General features: G+C 43.5%; 1 protein-coding gene across 1 annotated transcript in view; it reads left to right on the plus strand.

Moving 5' to 3' along the window:
* The window catches only part of PCTP (phosphatidylcholine transfer protein), a 90,866-nt gene that overhangs the window by 70,677 nt on the left and 7,935 nt on the right, over positions 1 to 12,254 (plus strand). Inside the window, exon 7 of the transcript XR_009215234.1 lies at positions 5,505 to 5,614. The gene's annotated coding sequence lies outside the window, so the exon portion shown is untranslated. The remainder of the gene's footprint in view (positions 1 to 5,504; positions 5,615 to 12,254) is intronic.

A 12,254-nucleotide genomic window follows, 5' to 3' on the forward strand; every position in this document is an offset into this window, starting at 1 on the left:
CAATGCTGCATCAGCCCCAGCCTGGTTTTCACTGCTTCTGTATCCCTAGCTGGTCACAGCTAGCTCTGCTGATGCTCCACATCTGCAGGCACAGCTCCACCTGAGCTATACCTGATGGAGATGAATAGTGCTGCATGACTCCCTATTGCACATTGGTTTCACGTTAAGTCTACTGTCTAGACTTGAGACTTAATGGCCCCAGATGTCTGAGGGACTCGCACACTCCTTGCTGCCAATTAGATCTCATATCTACTGGTGGTATTCATGACCATAGGGGACTAAGTTTGGGTGGTAGCTCCCTTCTTTTACCTTCTCCCCCTACATTCACTCAGTCCATAGAATAGAACTGCAACCTTGATGTCCTCTTTTTAATCCAACCAATCAACTTGTCTAATGCACTAATCCCAATTCTGGAGACCCTAGTTTCAGTGACCCGGTTACTGACCTGGGTCTTCTTGCTTACAAAGACCTCCGAGAGTGTACCCACCTGCCTGTTAAACTGGCTACTTTCCACCAATCTAAGTGTAGGTGCCAATTACTAGATACAACTTGTTGGTACAGCCATTTCTAAAATGAGGATGGAAACAGGCACAGCCCCAAAGACAGTAGGCATGACCTGACCTCCTGCACCCTTAGAGTTATTCCTTGTTCCATCTCAGTGCATTTCTCAAATTAATTAGTGCATGTCTCAAATTAATTCCTGCTCCATTTTACAGCTTGCCTGATAATACTATAGGTAACAACGCAAAGTATCTAATGTCAAAGTCTCAAACAATGATAAACTGTAATTGGAACTACTTCATGGTGGGAGAGAAGCTTTTGTTATCAACATTTACTAGGCCTGCTGGACCTTCAGTAGGTCACTCGGTCCCTGAACACAGAGATAAGTGGACCTGGGTTTCATATTTAGTCTCCTTGCAGAACAAATTTAGCCTTGGAGAAGACCAAGGCTTTGGGCCCAGGAATGACCTGGAAGTTCTCTGGGACTAATTCAAAGCCTCACTAAACTCCCTCTTGGAACATCTTAGGATCCATAGCCCCAGATTCCTTGGTACACCCAGAGCGTGGTATAGACTTTGTAGCACTGCCAGTCCTTTTTAATGTTTCAATCTTTATCTTTCATCTTTATTCTAATGGTTCCTTGAGAAAAAACAGCATTGAGTATACAAATGAATTTGGGAGTAACAGAGAGGGATCTGGGAGAAAAAATGAAAGTGAAGTTCAAATAAACTTGTTTGGGGAACTAAATGGCTCTTACGTTAAGAAGAGTGGGCTCATCCCCACCAGGTGCACAAATTTTTTTAATGTCTTTTCTTATTTAAGAAAAAAAGTAATTTGTCCAAATTCATGACCCTTTGTCCAATATGGAGGGTATTAGATACTTGATCTTTTCTTCTATGTCGAGGGCATGGCTGAAGTCTTTTAATCAGAGCTCTGAGAGTCCAGTGAGAAGTTTGTTGTTTGTAGCTTGAGACATTCTTTTCCCTTTAAAATTTTGTGAGTCTCTAAGTCAACTTCAAAATAAGGACTGAGAAAAACTCAAGGCTATCTCAGTTTTGTGTTGAGTGAAGGCTTGCTTGAAATAGAGAAACAAAAGAAAAACAAAGGTAAAAATGATCATTCACCAAATTAAGCGTTAGATGTTACTGCCATCTAGTGATGATTTAACACCTGGCCGCCAGGGGAAGGTAGAATCATCTTTTTGCCACATCAGCATTGTCTTAGGGCCTATCATAGACTTGCAGGTTTGGGAACAAAGGTGACATCTGGGTAAACTTCCACATTACCAGAGGGTGGTACTATGGTGACAAGGTCCCACAACTGTGAGAAAAATGCATGTCTTCGTATTAAATCCTAAGCCTCTCTGCCCATAATATTTCTTTAAAAAAATCTTCCTTGCAACAATGAAAACAGGTTTCTCTTAACTCCATGACTCCGGGATCCTTAATGCATATTTAAACATTCACAGGCAAGTGATATGCCACCTCCCCATTGCATCTGCCTCCAAACCCTGTCTCAACACATCACTTAACAGAGCTCCAATCCCATTCCCCCTCATTGGGACTGCGCTAATTCCAATTCCATTCCTCCTCATTCTCACTGCACTCATGTGGTCACTGGAGGTGGGGAAGAGGAAGAAGGAAAGAAGATGATACTGTGCTTACCTTGAGTAGATGCTTTACAATCATGGTTGCCCTCACTATCATCCCAGAAAGTGGCATCATTCCAGTGTGAGAGATGAGAAAATCAAGAATCAGAAAAATTAGGTAATTGGCCAGAGATCACACAGTTAAGTGTAAGTAGCAGAGCTGGAATTTGAACCCAGTGTACCTGGCCTCATCATCTGAGGAGTTTTTGTGTGGCTTGGTAAGCACAGTGATATGATGTTGGAGAGGAACACAGAATGTGGAGCAGTGGGAAATATTCTCTGCTCATCAAAGAGCGGAGTTCAAGAACATCCTCAAATGGCCTCGTCTGGAGCAGGTACAGAAAAACTGGGAAGGTACAGGAGTACTTGAGTGTAAAGGCTTAGCAGGTTTTGGATGCACAAGGAAATCCGTATCTACAGCAGGGTTGCCAGAAACAGATGGTGACTCTAGGGTGCTAATTTCATCCCCTTCCCTCAGCTGAAGAAACGCCACGCTTCATGATGGTATCCATCTCTGAAGGATTAAAAAGATAAGCAAAAAAAAAAAAAAAAATGTGATCCGAGCTAAGCCTGGCGCCAGCAGTCCCCTTGGGTATATGGAGGAACGAATACTGAAGTTGGTGAAAAGGATATAGATTGGGATTTCTGTTGCCTTGGGATTTGGGCTACAGCCATAAAGCTAAAGACAAGAGGCAAAGCGTATTTAGTTTTCTTCATTGTCATCAAACAACCTTCCCAGATGCCTTTGCAGTTAGATGGCTCATGAAATCTTAGCCAAGTTCAGGCCAGTGCAAATGATGTAAGCCTCTCTAGGTTTGGGCTCTGAGACATCCTATGTGATCCTTCACATGCTCTTTCTTCTTTCACCTGAGGGCTACGTGTGGAGTATTCATAGCGTAATTCTGAATCCAATTTGGAGCCTTGAAAAATTACTTGGCGCAAACATTCTTCTCTCTCCAACACACACCAGCCCCTCATTGGACTGGGTTGTGAGTAAGAAAAAAGCCACTAAGATTTTTTGTTTGTTGTTTATTATAGCATTTCATGTAATTTAACCTGATTAATATACAACAACAGATACAAAAGATACCTACTGTGGTAAACAGCCAAAAGAAAAAAAAATGGCCAGAATTCTTTATTGCTCCTTGTATCCAAGCTCTTTGCAATTTGACTTTGCACTTTGTCTCAATAAGGAGGAAAAGTCTATTTCCCTGCACCTTGAGTCTGAGCTAACCTGTGACTTCTTTCATGCAAGTAGTAGCCATGTGCCACTTAGGAGTCTAGGTCTCCAGAGGCTTTGCATGCTTCTGCCACTCATTTAGAATCCTGCTCAGCCCGTGACAACAAGCCTTGAGCTGCTGGATAAGGAGGGACATGAGGTCAAGACACCCCAGCCAACCACCAGCCAATGACATCCTAGTTCAATGTTCAGCCAGCCTCCTGCCACCCGCAGCTGACCACAGAAGCATGAGTAAGCTCAGCTAACTTCAGTTAAGCCTGGCCCACGGAAACAAGAATGCCCAGCTGATGGCATGGTGTGTTTTAATACTTATTATTTAAGCTACTGGATTTTGGGGAAGCTTGTTATACAGCATTAGCTGAAACACCTAGATTTTAAAAAGACCTACTGCTCATATCCCAGCAGGACTTACTAAGAGGCTAGCAGTACTTGTTTTGCTGTTATCAACCTACCACAGTCTCCAAAATTGGAACATTCCCCATTAGAGGAGACATCACTGGGATCAGGGATTAGAGGGGTTAGAGCAGCCCATGTTCCTGATAAGAACTTACTCCATTCGGCCTCGCTGGGAAAAGATCACAGGTGTTTTCTTTTTTCAATGAAAGTCCAGGCTAATTAAGGGAAGTGCTGAGAAAACCACTTGTAGAAATCGGTGGGAGTCAGAGAGAGGACCTGCAGGAATTGGGGCTTAGCTTATCCCTCCCTGGCGAGAAGCTTATTAGGATGCAGGTCCCACTGTCACTCCCAGCCAAGTAAGCATGATGGAGTAGTTTTTGACAGAGCTGAATTTTATGCTATTTGTGTTCAAGGGTGTATATTAATATAGTGCCTGGTGCTGCTTCTCACTTGGAGAATTTTGAAGGCAGGAAACTTTCTAGGGGCACTCTGGTGGGAAGCAAAGGAACAGAAAATTGGTACGCTACACTCTTCTATAACTAATTGGAGAAGCAAGGAGCTGTAAGTTTTCCTACGTGAGAACGGAATAGATAGTTGGATTGGAACATTTTGGCAGAAGAGTGTCTGTATTAGACTCCTAGGGCTGCTGTAACAAAGTACTACAAACTGGGGGGCTTAAAACAACAACAGTGTGTTCTCTCACAGTTTTGGGGGCTAGACATTTGGAACCAAGGTGTCAGCAGGGCTGTATTCCCACCGAATCCTTTAGCAGAGGACCCTTGCCTGCCTCTTCCGGTTTCTGCCTGCACAAACGTTCCCGGCTCGTGGCAGCATCACTCCAAACTCTGCCTTCATCTTCATATGGCTGTCTTCCCTCTGTTCTGTGCTTTCACGTGGCATTCTCTTCTCTTTGTATGTCTATTTCCAAATTTCCTCTTTTTATGACACCAGTCATTGGATTAGGACCCACTCTAATGACCTCATCTTAACTTGATGACATCTAGAAAAACTCTGTTTCCAGGTAAAGTCACATTCACAGGTATGGAGATCAGGACTTCAATGTGTCTGTGTGGGGGAGGGTGGGAAGCAATTTAACCCAAAACAGTGCCCAAAAGGGCTGGCTTCTGGGTGAGGGAGCCCAGTAGTAAGAGCTGTAGACAATAGCAGAAGATGGGGGAGGGGGCAAGATGAGAGCGTGCAGCAGTGCCAGGCCTTCGGAAAAGTGGGCACGAATCACTTTAAGGAAACCGATATTTGGACTTCTGCTTCCCAGTGGGCATAACAGCCAAGGGAGGGCCGGATATGGCCCCAGTCAAGAAAAAGAGCTTCTTGCTCCTTTCCCTCAAGTCTTCTTCCCAGTCCCCCCTACATGTTGAAAATGGAAGAGATGCAGAAGGATGAAGTGTCCCAGGAACAAGGGAGCAGACACCTGTAATAATCATCACTAAAGACCAGAGCCATGGGGAAAGCTAGCACTGGAGAGAGAAGAGGAGACAGTGGGGCTGAGTTCAAGATGAGATTGATAGTTAAGCCAGACTTCATGAAACCTGAGTGGATATACAGGTTGAGATTTGCCCGATATGATCAAGAGGTGCAGAAAGGAGCTTCAAAGGCCAATATGTGAAAAAAAAAAAAAAAAGACATACTTACCTAGTGAATCAGTTTGGTAGAAGAGTTATAGGTGTTAAAGTCTAAACCGTGTGATTTTTTTTTTTTTAGGTGGAGCCTCGCTGTGTCACCCAGGCTGGAGTGCAATCGTGCGATCTCGGCTCACGGCAACCTCTGCCTCCCCAGTTCAAGCAATTCTGTCTCAGCTTCTTGAGTAGCAGGTGAGACAGATTTTTGTATTTTTAGTAGAGATGGGGTTTAAACTCCTGACCTCAGGCTGATCTCAAACTCCTCACCTCAGGTGATCCACCTGCCTTGGCCTCCTGAAGTGCTGGGATTATAAGCTTGAGCCACTGTTCCCGGCATAAACTGTGTGATCTTGACCAATCTTTTACCACCTCTGAACCTCAGCTGCCTCATCTATACAGTTTGGATAATAATTTAAATACACACACACACACACACACACACACACACACCCACCCCCTCTACAAGCTTGTAAAAGAACTTGCTATGTTTGAGGTGCTGTTGTCACTGAGAACAGAATCCACAGATGGTGGCTTGTGTTTCCACATTTGGTTATAGGTATCAGACAATGCATTCAGCTTTTCTGAGCTTCAGCTTTCTCATCTATAAAAAGGGGCCATGATTCATGGGGCAAATGGAAAGATGAAATGAGATGTGAAATTGCTTTTTTATTTTGCAAATTGTTTTATACTTGCAAAGCATTTCAGGCATGTCTCCTAATGTCTGTGTTTTTATGATAACAAATAGCGGTAGCATGTTGAATTAAATGTAAGAATTTATATTGCTTGAATTCTGTTGATGAGAATTTGTAATGAGCAATCAACCTTGTATAATATAAACCCCCTGGAAAGCTTTAAAAATACTAATGTCTGGGTTCCGCCCCCAGAGATCTCCACTTTATCAGTCTGGGCTAAAAAACCTGGGCATCAGGGAGCTTTTCCAAGCTCCCAGGAGATCTGACTGTGCTGCGGGGTAGGGGGAGGTGGTTTGAAAACCATAGAGTAGAAAGTTCTGCTGCTGTGGCTGAATGATTGACTGCCACATTGTTATCTGTTTTGTGTTTCTGTTTACCTCTGACAATTTTTAACTGCACTGCAATTTTTGTTGATGGACTAGGAACATGTTGATTTGGGTGTGATTTTCTGGCTAGTCAGTGATTTTTTTTCTTTTAGCTTTAGGTTTTGTCAGTTTTGATCAACTACTTTATCATTTTCTGCTTGCTACATGAGAAGTGTACCTGTCACCTTAAACATGAAAATTGATTGGTAACATTCCAAATTCGACAGGAAAAATAACATCGTTTTTGTGAATCTGAAAGATGGTTTCCTTTCCACCACTGGAACAACTGCTTTTATTTCTTAATAATCTGAGGTATCTTAGGACTGCAATTACATTGTAGAAAAACACGTGACATTAATAAAGCAGAATAATTAAAACAGTGCAAAACAAACACATTTGTAAGTGCTGAGCAGAGAAATACACAGAAAAATTAATCTTTTTAGTTGAGGGGTTAGGGGAGATGGAGGTTGCCATGATGAAATCAGATTTCTGGGAGAAGGCTTAGACATGCCTAGGAGCACGTGAACTGGTGCAAGGCCGGCTGCTGTGAGGCAGCAGTATAATAGTCCTGCAGGAGAAAAATTAGATTTCAGAGGGGTGGCTGTAAACATGAGGTCAAAACTGATACAGAGGCAGATTTGTTCCGAACAGAAAACCCTCTTGCCAGCTGTCGGCGCCTTCTCTTCCTGCCAGGTTTGCAGGGCAGGGGCAGCAGGCTTCTTCCCTTTTGCCCAAATAGGAGAAGAGCCCATTCAATCAATTATGGGCTGTCCAAAGTGGGCTGAGACCAACAGGTTTTCTTCTTCTCCTCCCACTTTCCCTCCAAAAGCAGCAAGGGTGAAACATCAGGTTTAAAAAGCGACTCGGTAGCTGACAGTTCTTGTAATACTCCCAGTCTCAGCTGCTCTCCTAACTCCAGGGTATAATTATCCTTGTACTTAATTAGAGGTTCAGGAGAGCTTATTAGCTTGCTCTGTTGTTGCATAATTCAGGAGTTCAGTTCAAGCTTCCTTAAAAGTGAAGCAAAGGCACTTTGTGGTGCAAGAAGCAAGGCTGGACAACTGAGGAGGGTCACCTGGCTCCATGCCCTCCCTGTTCTGCTGCTAATTCACTGGGGTAGCATCCGCCAAGTGGCCAACCTCTTTGGGCATCAGCTTCCTTCCTTGCCAATGAGGAGACAGACCTGGGTTAGTATTTGTGAAAAGGTGTTCCCTGAAACACTTGCTTTTCAAGAGGCTTCTTTAAAACAATGGTTTTGTGTCCTTACATAACTTCAGAAAATGTTGTGTACCAGGCATGCCTGTGTATACAATGGATTGTCTCACTCAACATCTGTTCCAACATCAAGTATACTACCTAAACCCTGTATTTCCCAAACTCCTTTGCACTAGAGTTCCAGATATGATTAGGCTACCAGCCAGATGTATTTGCATAAGACATGAATTTGAAACTGGGGTAAGTAGGCAGGGAGACATTTGTTTAACTGTCATGGAATGGTTCCTGTGGCAGTTTCCGGATCGTAACTGAGTTCCCTTAGCAAGCCAGTACTCTGCTGTGATTCTGAAAATTATTCCTGCAGGCCCAGCATGGAGCTTGCACTGCCAGTGTTCCAACAATTTTATAAGCTCTCAATTCCTTGTGTCAAATCCCTTGCTAATTAAAATAAGAGTGGTTTTATTATCTGCAGCTGAATTTGACTGATGCACAGCCTCTTAGGTATTGACAGTACCTATAAACCTGTTAAATGTTCTAAAATTTCTGGCAGTAAAGAAACCTATTTTACCTAGCGTGTTTCAAACTTACTGACTTTAACTGTAAACCAGGGGTCTATATCTTATATTGACTCTTCCTATACCTTTCAGAGAACAGTATACACTTTTGTTTTCTCATTGTCTTAGAGAGGGTAAAGAGGAGGCAAAGTCTACAGCCTTTAGAAAGCTGCGAATTGTGAGCCGAGATTGCGCCACTGCACTCCAGCCTGGGCGACAGAGCGAGACTCCGTCTCAAAAAAAAAAAAAAAAGAAAGCTGCGAATTCTGATCACCTCTTTGCATCTAGCCTTCTTGGTGTAGACTACGCAGCTAAGGGGTTGATGAAGAAAGATGTTCATGATACTTCTGCCTCTTATTTCCTTGTAAGGATTCATTCTCATAGACATTTTGATTCTCTGGGTCTGAGGAGGGGCCCTAGGATCTGAGTTATTAGCAAATACTCCAGGGGATTCCAGTATAGCTGATGCATGGTTGGTCCTCCTTAATAACTGCACAGGCCTCAGAACGAAATCATCAGCATTATGCTCACAGTTAGTTGTCTTCCTGGAAAAACCCTCCACCACCCATGCAGAACTTCAGCCTGAGACCGGGTATCTCAGCAGTCCCTCCCTCTTCAGCAGCTGGCAGGGACACCTTGGTTACAAAAGGAATATTTTAACTGCTTTTAGTCAAACAGACTTGTTTTTTTTTTTTTTTTTTTTTTTTTTGAGATGGAGTCTTGCTCTGTAGCCGAGGCTGGAGTGCAGTGGTGCAATCTCGGCTCACTGCAAGCTCCACCTCCCGGGTTTACGCCATTCTCCTGCCTCAGCCTCCTGAGTAGCTGGGACTACAGGCGCCTGCCACCACGCCCGGCTAATTTTTTGTATTTTTAGTAGAGACGGGGTTTCACCGTGTTAGCCAGGATGGTCTCGATCTTGTGACCTCGTGATCCACCTGCCTCAGGCTCCCAAAGTGCTGGGATTATAGGTGTGAGCCACCACACCCAGCCAGTCAAACAGACATTTTGCCATCAAAACAGAAACACCTGGCCGGACGTGGTGACTCACGCCTGTAATCCCAGTACTTTGGGAGGCCAAGGCAGGCAGATCTCGAGGTCAGGAGATCGAGACCATCCTGGCTAACACAGTGAAACCCCATCTCCACTAACAAAAAATTAGCTGGGCGTGGTGGCGGGCACCTGTACTCCCAGCTACTTGGGAGGCTGAGGCAAGAGAATGGCATGAACCCGGGAGGCCGAGCTTGCAGTGAGCCAAGATCGCACCACTGCACTCCAGCCTGGGCGACAGAACGAGACTCCGTCTCAAACAAACAAATAAACAACAACAACAAAAACAAAAACAAGAACAGAAACACCCAAGCAAGCTTGGGTTTCTCTCTCTCCTTTCTGCACACCACAATAGCTCCGTCACTATGCTGTTGGAGGTATATTTTGAAAGCTCACTTTCAGGTGAGGATATGAGATCCTTGAGGGCAAGCTCTGTGTCTCAATTATCTGTGTTCCTTAGTACCTAGAATGTTGATTGCACAAAGTATCATGCTATTATTAATTTTACTATTTTAATGTCCGGATACATCCTTCTTCTAAAATGGCTACTGCCTTAGGACGTTTGAAGGGGGAAAAGAAGAAGAGAAATTTCTGCTCCAGGAAGGCTTGGAATGAAGAACACAGATAGCAAATTGTTCTTCTCTCCTTTCACCTCTACTCCCAGTTTTTAAAGTCTCTCACCTGCAAACTCATTGGTGGTGTTCTTTCTTTGCTTGCAGTTCTTACAAAGGCAAGAATGCCTGAATACTTGGTTGAAAGAGCATCGTTGGCTTCAACCTGAGTGTGTTTTCCAAATTCATGCAATGTATTATGCCCCTAGGCCTTTGAGAGCTGCTGTGTGTAATCCCTAATGCTATGGCTTACGCATGTTTCTATCAAATTGTGTCTTGTCTGAGCCTTCTGGGCACAAGGGAATATTCCCTTGATCAATATGTTTGATGGGCTAAAAAAATTTTGCTGGATATCAAATATTGCCTGTGTTCTGCTGGGCCCTGGACATTGGAGTATGATTTCCAACACCCCATTTGTTTTGATCAGCACCCCAAGCTAAGTTGAGGGCTTTTGGGGCTCTAAATGGTTGCAAAAACTTCAGCACGATTCAGTGTAAATGGCTTAAGAGTTTAAAGAGACCATCCTTCTCCTCTGGGGCAGTTTCCTCTTGGTTCAGCTTTTGTCATATGTTCCCTGGAAACACTGCAAAGTACTGAATGCTTCACATTCACCGCCACTCTGTCCTTCAGAGGGGTGTGGACTGAGGTGGTTAGAGATGGTCTTTGAATGTGTTCACTTAGGAAATATCACTCAGGGGAGTTGCAGGAGCAATATTTGAGCAACATCATAGATGTGAGGGTATTAGAGCCAAGAGTGATCTAAGAGATAAAATAATTCAATTATTTTATTTGAGAGATAAGAAACCTGAGACCCAAAGACGTTCCACAGCTAGTATACATACAGAAGCAAAGTTCTCAGGCTTGGAATCCAGCATCTTTTCTGAATACAACAAGTAACTTCCAAAATTTATACTTTTGAAGGAACAATCTGCAAAAGAAACTTAAATTGTGCCTTCTACATACTTCGTCTGAATTTCTCTAAAGGCTTTTCAAAAATGAACAATATATCCACAGTGCTGGTCCAAACGAGGGAAGTATCCTCCCACACAAAGAAAAGTTTTTAAGTGCTCGCATGCACCGCCTGGCACAGTTTCCTCACCCGATGCCAGACTTCAAAATTAGTGGTTTTCAAAGTATGTTCCCTAGACCAACAGCATCAAATCACCCTGGGAATTGTCAGAGAGGCGAACCCTTGTGTGCAGATCTACCAATTCATACATTCAGAGGCGGTCCTAGATCTCTGTGCAAGCATTCTAGGTGACCCTCACGCATGCTCAAGTTTGAGAACCACTTATTAATTTTGAATTCTCTTTGCACAATGTTATTTAGAAAAAATTGGAATATTCTCATCCCCCCCCAAAAGACCTTGCCTCCTGCCTTTTTTTTTTTTTTTTTGCCATTCTTTAGTTTCGTATCTTTGGATTAAGACTTCTAGCTCTAGATTATCCCGGACTATAAAACATGTTGAGCCTTCAAATCCTCCACATATCAGTGTGTACAACCATATCAGAAACTTCTTTAATAGCAGATTTTGATAGTGTATATTTATAATGTATTTATAACTTATTTATGTCTGAAGACTGACTTACACAAATGTAGGTGAATTAGAATAATGAAAGAGGTGTATTTCACAGAACACAAACACAAGGAGGAAGCCCCTGAGTCTCAGGAGCTGACTGACACCAGAGCCTGGAATGCCCACAGCACCCCTACTTTTCTCTTGCATCTACTCTGCTTTTGGAGTCAGTTTTATTCTCTCTGTTTTTAAAATTATTATTTTTTTTTATTTTAAGCTCTGGGGTACATGTGCAGGATGTGCAGGTTTGTTACATAGGTAGACATGTTCCACAGTGATTTGCTGCACCTATCAACTCATCCTAGGTAGTAAGCCCAGCATGCATTACCTATTTTTCCTGAAGCTCTCCCTCTCCCTGCCCTCCACCCCCAGCAGGCCTCAGTGTATGTTGTTCCCCTTCCTGTGTCCACACTGGCTTTCTCTGCCTCTCGGTCCATATGAGAAAAAGTGGCTACAGCCCACGACTCCTAAGAAAAGGTCCAGCCACCAGGAAAGAGCCCACATGTCTTTCCCAGTCTCAATTCCAAGTTCCTAGAAGGGGGTTTTAGTTTAGGAAGGATCAGCTTCTCACCTGAGGTCCATCTCTTGTGTGTGTGTATAGGAACGTGCCCTTTGGGAGCCCCATGCATGTAAGGGTGTGGATGGTGTATGGGTAGAGTTTTCTGAAAATAGAGGAGGACTGAAAAGTTAACCTGATAGACAGACAGCTTGGATCCTGGATAAAAAAGTAATTAGAAAGAGTTCTATTGAATGGTGGAGGGGATGTGAAAAA

The sequence above is a fragment of the Hylobates moloch genome, unplaced genomic scaffold (assembly GCF_009828535.3).
Source record: "Hylobates moloch isolate HMO894 unplaced genomic scaffold, HMol_V3 SCAFFOLD_10, whole genome shotgun sequence".
Lineage (NCBI taxonomy): Eukaryota > Metazoa > Chordata > Mammalia > Primates > Hylobatidae > Hylobates > Hylobates moloch.